The sequence below is a fragment of the Aegilops tauschii genome, chromosome 2, assembly GCF_002575655.3.
Source record: "Aegilops tauschii subsp. strangulata cultivar AL8/78 chromosome 2, Aet v6.0, whole genome shotgun sequence".
NCBI classification, from domain to species: Eukaryota; Viridiplantae; Streptophyta; class Magnoliopsida; order Poales; family Poaceae; genus Aegilops; species Aegilops tauschii.
The window spans coordinates 92300777-92308355 of record NC_053036.3 but is presented as its reverse complement, the minus strand read 5'-3'; positions in this window follow the sequence as shown (position 1 = coordinate 92308355).

Here is a 7579-nt window from a genome sequence, read left to right as displayed (position 1 = left end):
AGAGGCTCACTAGGGACATGTTATGGTCTATGTGTTCACACATGTATTACGATTTCCGGATAACACAATTATAGCATGAACAATAGACAATTATCATGAACAAGGAAATATAATAATAACCATTTTATTATTGCCTCTAGGGCATATTTCCAACAGTCTCCCACTTGCACTAGAGTCAATAATCTAGTTACATTGTGATGAATCATACACCCATAGAATTTTGGTGTTGATCATGTTTTGCCCGTGGAAGAGGTTTAGTCAACGGATCTACGACATTCAAATCCGTATGCACTTTACAAATATCTATGTCTCCATTTTGAACATTTTCACGAATGGAGTTGAAGCGACGGTTGATGTGCCTGGTCTTCTTGTGAAACCTGGGCTCCTTGGCAAGGGCAATAGCTCCAGTGTTGTCACAGAAGAGAGTCATCGGCCCCGATGCATTGGGAATAACTCCTAGGTCGGCAATGAACTCCTTCATCCAGATTGCTTCATGTGTTGCCTCCGAGGCTGCCATGTACTCTGCTTCACATGTAGATCCCGCCACGACGCTTTGCTTGCAACTGCACCAGCTGACTGCCCCACCATTAAAAATATACACGTATCTGGTTTGTGACTTAGAGTCATCCAGATCTGTGTCGAAGCTAGCATCGACGTAACCCTTTACGACGAGCTCTTCGTCACCTCCATAAACGAGAAACATATCCTTAGTCCTTTTCAGGTACTTCAGGATGTTCTTGACCGCTGTCTAGTGTTCCATGCCGGGATTACTTTGGTACCTTCCTACCAAACTTACGGCAAGGTTTACATCAGGTCTGGTACATAGCATGGCATACGTAATAGACCCTATGGCCGAGGCATAGGGGATGACACTCATCTTTTCTTTATCTTCTGCCGTGGTCGGGCATTGAGTCGTGCTCAATCTCACACCTTGCAATACAGGCAAGAACCCCTTCTTGGACTGATCCATATTGAACTTCTTCAATATCTTATCAAGGTATGTGCTTTGTGAAAGACCTATGAGGCGTCTCGATCTATCTCTATAGATCTTGATGCCTAATATGTAAGCAGCTTCTCCAAGGTCCTTCATTGAAAAACACTTATTGAAGTAGGCCTTTATGCTTTCCAAGAATTCTATATCATTTCCCATCAATAGTATGTCATTCACATATAATATGAGAAATGCTACAGAGCTCCCACTCACTTTCTTGTAAACACAGGCTTCTCCATAAGTCTGTGTAAACCCAAACGCTTTGATCATCTCATCAAAGCGAATGTTCCAACTCCGAGATGCTTGCACCAGCCCATAGATTGAGCGCTAGAGCTTGCATACCTTGTCAGCATTCTCAGGATCGACCAAACCTTCCGGCTGCATCATATACAATTCTTCCTTAAGGAAGCCGTTAAGGAATGCCGTTTTGACGTCCATTTGCCATATCTCATAATCGTAGAATGCGGCAATTGCTAACATGATTCAGACGGACTTCAGCTTCGCTACGGGTGAGAAGGTCTCATCGTAGTCAACTCCTTGAACTTGTCGATAACCCTTAGCGACAAGTCGAGCTTTATAGATGGTAACATTTCCATCCGCGTCCGTCTTCTTCTTAAAGATCCATTTATTTTCTATCGCTCGCCGATGATCAGGTAAGTCTGTCAAAGTCCATACTTTGTTTTCATACATGGATCCTATCTCGGATTGCATGGCTTCAAGCCATTTGTTGGAATTTGGGCCCGCCATTGCTTCTTCATAGTTCGAAGGTTCACCATTGTCCAACAACATGATTTCCATGACAGGGTTGCCGTACCACTCTGGTGCGGAACGTGTCCTTGTGGACCTACGAAGTTCAGTGGTAACTTGATCATGATCGTCATCATTAACTTCCTCTCTAGTCGGTGCAGGCACCATAGAAACATTTTCTTGTGATGCGCTACTTTCTGGTTCGAGAGGGTCATCTCATCAAGTTCCACTTTCCTCCCACTTCGAGAGAAATTCTTTCTCCAGAAAGGATCCATTCTTGGCAACGAAGATCTTGCCTTCGGATCTGAGGTAGAAGGTATACCCAATGGTTTCCTTAGGGTATCCTATGAAGACGCATTTTTCTGACTTGGGTTCGAGCTTTTCAGGTTGAAGTTTCATGACATAAGCATCGCATCCCCAAACTTTAAGAAATGACAGCTTAGGTTTCTTTCCAAACCATAATTCATACGGTGTCGTCTCAACGGATTTCGACGGAGCCCTATTTAAAGTGAATGCGGCAGTCTCTAAAGCATAACCCCAGAATGATAGCGGTAGATCAGTAAGAGACATCATAGATCGCACCATATCCAATAGAGTGCGATTACGACGTTCGGACACACCATTATGCTGAGGTGTTCCAGGCGGCGTGAGTTGTGAAACAATTCCACATTTCCTTAAGTGTGTGCCAAATTCGTGACTCAAATATTCCCCTCCATGATCTGATCGTAAGAACTTTATTTTCCAATCACGTTGATTCTCAACCTCACTCTGGAATTCCTTGAACTTTTCAAAGGTCTCAGACTTGTGTTTCATTAAGTAGACATACCCATATCTACTCAAGTCATCAGTGAGGGTGAGAACATAACGATAGCCACCGCGAGCCTCAACGCTCATTGGACCGCACACATCAGTATGTATGATTTCCAATAAGTTGGTTGCTCACTCCATTGTTCCGGAGAACGGAGTCTTGGTCATTTTGCCCATGAGGCATGGTTCGCACGTGTCAAATGATTCATAATCAAGAGACTCCAAAAGTCCATCTGCATGGAGTTTCTTCATGCGTTTGACACCAATGTGACCAAGGCGGCAGTGCCACAAGTATGTGGGACTATCATTATCAACCTTACATTTCTTGGCATTCACACCATGAATATGTGTAACATCACGTTCGAGATTCATTAAGAATAAACCATTGACCAGCGGGGCGTGACCATAAAACATATCTCTCATATAAATAGAACAACCATTATTCTCGGATTTAAATGAGTAGCCATGTCGCATTAAACGAGATCCAGATACAATGTTCATGCTCAAAGCTGGCACTAAATAACAATTATTGGGGTTTAAAACTAATCCCGTAGGTAAATGTAGAGGTAGCGTGCCGACGGCGATCCCATCGACCTTGGAACCATTCCCGACACGCATCGTCACCTTGTCCTTTGCCAGTCTCCACTTATTCCGCAGCTCCTGCTTTGAGTTACAAATATGAGAAACCGCACCGGTATCAAATACCCAGGAGCTACTACGAGCGCTGGTTAGGTACACATCAATAACATGTATATCACATATACCTTTGGTATTGCCGGCCTTCTTATCCGCTAAGTACTTGGGGCAGTTCCGCTTCCAGTGACCGTTTCCCTTGCAATAAAAGCACTCAGTCTCAGGCTTGGGTCCATTCTTTGTCTTCTTCCCGGCAGCTTGCTTACTGGGCACGGCAACTCCCTTGCCGTCTTTCTTGAAGTTCTTCTTACCCTTGCCTTTCTTGAACTTAGTGGTTTTATTCACCATCAACACTTGATGTTCCTTTTTGATCTCCACCTCCGCTGATTTTAGCTTTGAATATACCTCAGGAATGGTCTTTTCCATCCCCTGCATATTGAAGTTCATCACAAAGCTCTTGTAGCTAGGTGGGAGCGACTGAAGGATTCTGTCAACGACCGCGTCATCCGGGAGATTAACTCCCAGCTAAGACAAGCGGTTGTGCAACCCAGACATTTTGAGTATGTGTTCGCTGACGGAACTATTCTCCTCCATCTTACAACTGTAGAACTTGTCGAAGACTTCATATCTCTCGACCCGGGCATGAGCTTGGAAAACCATTTTCAGCTCTTGGAACATCTCATATGCTCTGTGCTGCTCGAAACGCTTTTGGAGCCCCGGTTCTAAGCTGTAAAGCTTGCCGCACTGAACCAGGGAGTAATCATCAACACGTGTTTGCCAGGCGTTCATAACATCTTGGTTTGCTGGGACGGGTGCTTCACCTAGCGGTGCTTCAAGGACATATGCTTTCTTGGCAGCTATGAGGATGATCCTCAAGTTCCGGACCCAGTCCGTATAGTTGCTACCATCGTCTTTCAGCTTGGTTTTCTCTAGGAACGCGTTGAAGTTGAGGTTGACATTAGCGTGGGCCATTTGATCTACAAGACATATTGTAAAGATTTTAGACTAAGTTCGTGATAATTAAGTTCGTCTAATCAAATTATTAATGAACTCCCACTCAGACAGACATCCCTCTAGTCATCTAAGTGATACATGATCCGAGTCAACTAGGCCGTGTCCGATCATCACGTGAGACGGACTAGTCATCATCGGTGAACATCTTCATGTTGATCGTATCTGCTATACGACTCATGCTCGACCTTTCGGTCTCTTGTGTTCCGAGGCCATGTCTGTACATGCTAGGCTCATCAAGTCAACCTAAGTGTATTGCATGTGTAAATCTAGCTTACACCCATTGTATGCCAACGTTAGAACCTATCACACCCGATCATCACGTGGTGCTTCGGAAAAACGAACCTTCGCAACGGTGCACAGTTAGGGGGAACACTTTCTTGAAATTTTAGCGAGGGATCATCTTATTTATGCTACCGTCGTTCTAAGCAAATAAGATGTAAAACATGATAAACATCACATGCAATCAAATAGTGACATGATATGGCCAATATCATTTTGCTCCTTTTGATCTCCATCTTCGGGGCGCCATGATCATCATCGTCACCGGCATGACACCATGATCTCCATCATTGTGTCTTCATGAAGTTGTCTCGCCAACTATTACTTCTACTACTATGGCTAACGGTTAGCAATAAAGTAAAGTAATTACATGACGTTCCAGTTGACACGCAGGTCATAAATAAATTAAGACAACTCCTATGGCTCCTGCCGGTTGTCATACTCATCGACATGCAAGTCGTGATTCCTATTACAAGAACATGATCAATCTCATACATCACATATATCATTCATCACATTCTTCTGCCCATATCACATCACATGACACATGCTGCAAAAACAAGTTAGACGTCCTCTAATTGTTGTTGCAAACTTTTACGTGGCTGCTATAGGTTTCTAGCAAGAACGTTTCTTACCTACGCCAAAAACACAACGTGATATGCCAATTTCTATTTACCCTTCATAAGGACCCTTTTCATCGAATCCGATCCGACTAAAGTGGGAGAGACAGACACCCGCTAGCCACCTTATGCAACTAGTGCATGTCAGTCGGTGGAACCTGTCTCACGTAAGCGTACGTGTAAGGTCGGTCCGGGCCGCTTCATCCCACGATGCCGCCGAATCAAGATAAGACTAGTAACGGCAAGTAAATTGACAAAATCGACGCCCACAACAACTTGTGTTCTACTCGTGCATAGAAACTACGCATAGACCTAGCTCATGATGCCACTGTTGGGGATCGTTGCAGAAATTAAAATTTTTCTACGCATCACCAAGATCAATCTATGGAGTTTACTAGCAACGAGAGGGGAATGCATCTTCATACCTTTGAAGATCGCGATGTGGAAGCATTGCAAGAACGCGGATGAGGGAGTCGTACACGTAGCGATTCAGATCGCGGCAGAATCCGATCCAAGCACCGAACAACGGTGCTACCGTGTTCAACACACGTGCAGCCCGGTGACGTCTCCCGCGCCTTGATCCAGCAAGGAGGAGGGAGAGGTTGAGGAAGAAGGCTCCAACAGCAGCACGACGGCGTGGTGGTGGTGGAGTGACAGTTCTCCGGCAGGGCTTCGCCAAGCACACGCGGAGGAGGAGAGGTGTTGGGGAGGGGAGGGGCTGCGCCTTGGATGTGGTGCTGCAGCCCTCCCCTCACCCCTCTATTTATAGGGAGAAGGGGGAAGGGGGCCGGCCCCTCTAGATGAGATCTAGAGGGGGGGGGGGGGCGGCCAAGGGGGAGGGAGCTTGCCCCCCAAGCAAGGGGGGCGCCCCCCTTTAGGGTTCCCCCAAACACTAGGCGCATGGGCCCTAGGGGGGGTTGGCGCCCAGCCCACTTAGGGCTGGTTCCCTTCCACCTAGAGCCCATAAGGCCCTTCAGGGTAGGTGGACCCTCCCGGTGGACCCCTGGAACCCCTCCGGTGGTCCCGGTACAATACCGGTATACCCCCGAATATTTCCGGTGATCGTATGATGACTTCCCATATATAAATCTTCACCTCCGGACCATTCCAGAACTCCTCGTGACGTCCGGGATCTCATCCGGGACTCCGAACAACATTCGGTAATCACATACAAACCTTCCTTATAACCCTAGCGTCATCGAACCTTAAGTATGTAGACCCTAAGGGTTCGGGAATCATGCAGACATGACCGAGACACCTCTCTAGCCAATAACCAACAGCGGGATCTGGATACCCATGTTGGCTCCCACATGTTCCACGATGATCTCATCGGATGAACCACGATGTCGAGGATTCAAGCAATCCCGTATACAATTCCCTTTGTCAATCGGTACGCTACTTGCCCGAGATTCGATCGTCGGTACCCCAATACCTCGTTCAATCTCGTTACCGGCAAGTCACTTTACTCGTTCCGTAATGCATGATCCCATGACTAACTACTTAGTCACACTGAGCTCATTATGATGATGCATTACCGAGTGGGCCCAGAGATACCTCTCCGTCATACGGAGTGACAAATCCCAGTCTCGATCCGTGCCAACCCAACAGACACTTTCGGAGATACCTGCAGTGCACCTTTATAGCCACCCAATTACGTTGTGACGTTTGGTACACCCAAAGCATTCCTACGGTATCCGGGAGTTGCACTATCTCATGGTCTAAGGAAATGATACTTGACATTAGAAAAGCTTTAGCAAATGAACTACACGATCTAGTGCTATGCTTAGGATTGGGTCTTGTCCATCACATCATTCTCCTAATGATGTGATCCCGTTATCAATGACATCCAATGTCCATGGTCAGGAAACCGTAACCATCTATTGATCAACGAGCTAGTCAACTAGAGGCTCACTAGAGACATGTTATGGTCTATGTGTTCACACATGTATTACGATTTCCGGATAACACAATTATAGCATGAACAATAGACAATTATCATGAACAAGGAAATATAATAATAACCATTTTATTATTGCCTCTAGGGCATATTTCCAACACGGTAAGTAAACCGACTCCAAAACAGTTCTAATAGCACTTTTTCTCCATTTTGGAATATTTATGAAAATAGGAAAATAAGAAGTAGTCCGGGAAGGACACGAGGCATCCACGAGGGAGGAGGGCGTGCCCTACCCCCTGGGCGCGCCCCCTGCCTCGTGGGCACCTCATGTGCTCTCTGGACTCCGTTTTCTTGCATGATACTTCTTTTGGTCGGTATAAATTCATTATATAACCTCCCGAAGGTTTTGACCCTCGTATCACGCAAATATCCTCTATCTTTGTTTCGAGCTGTTTCTGTAGTAGATTTGGAGCAAGATGTCATCTCAAGATTCCGACGGAGAGAGCTATGTCTCACATCTCATTGCTGACCCAAAGACCTATGGGGATCTATCTCCTTGTGGTTGAACTACAGATGATGATGAGGATGCTC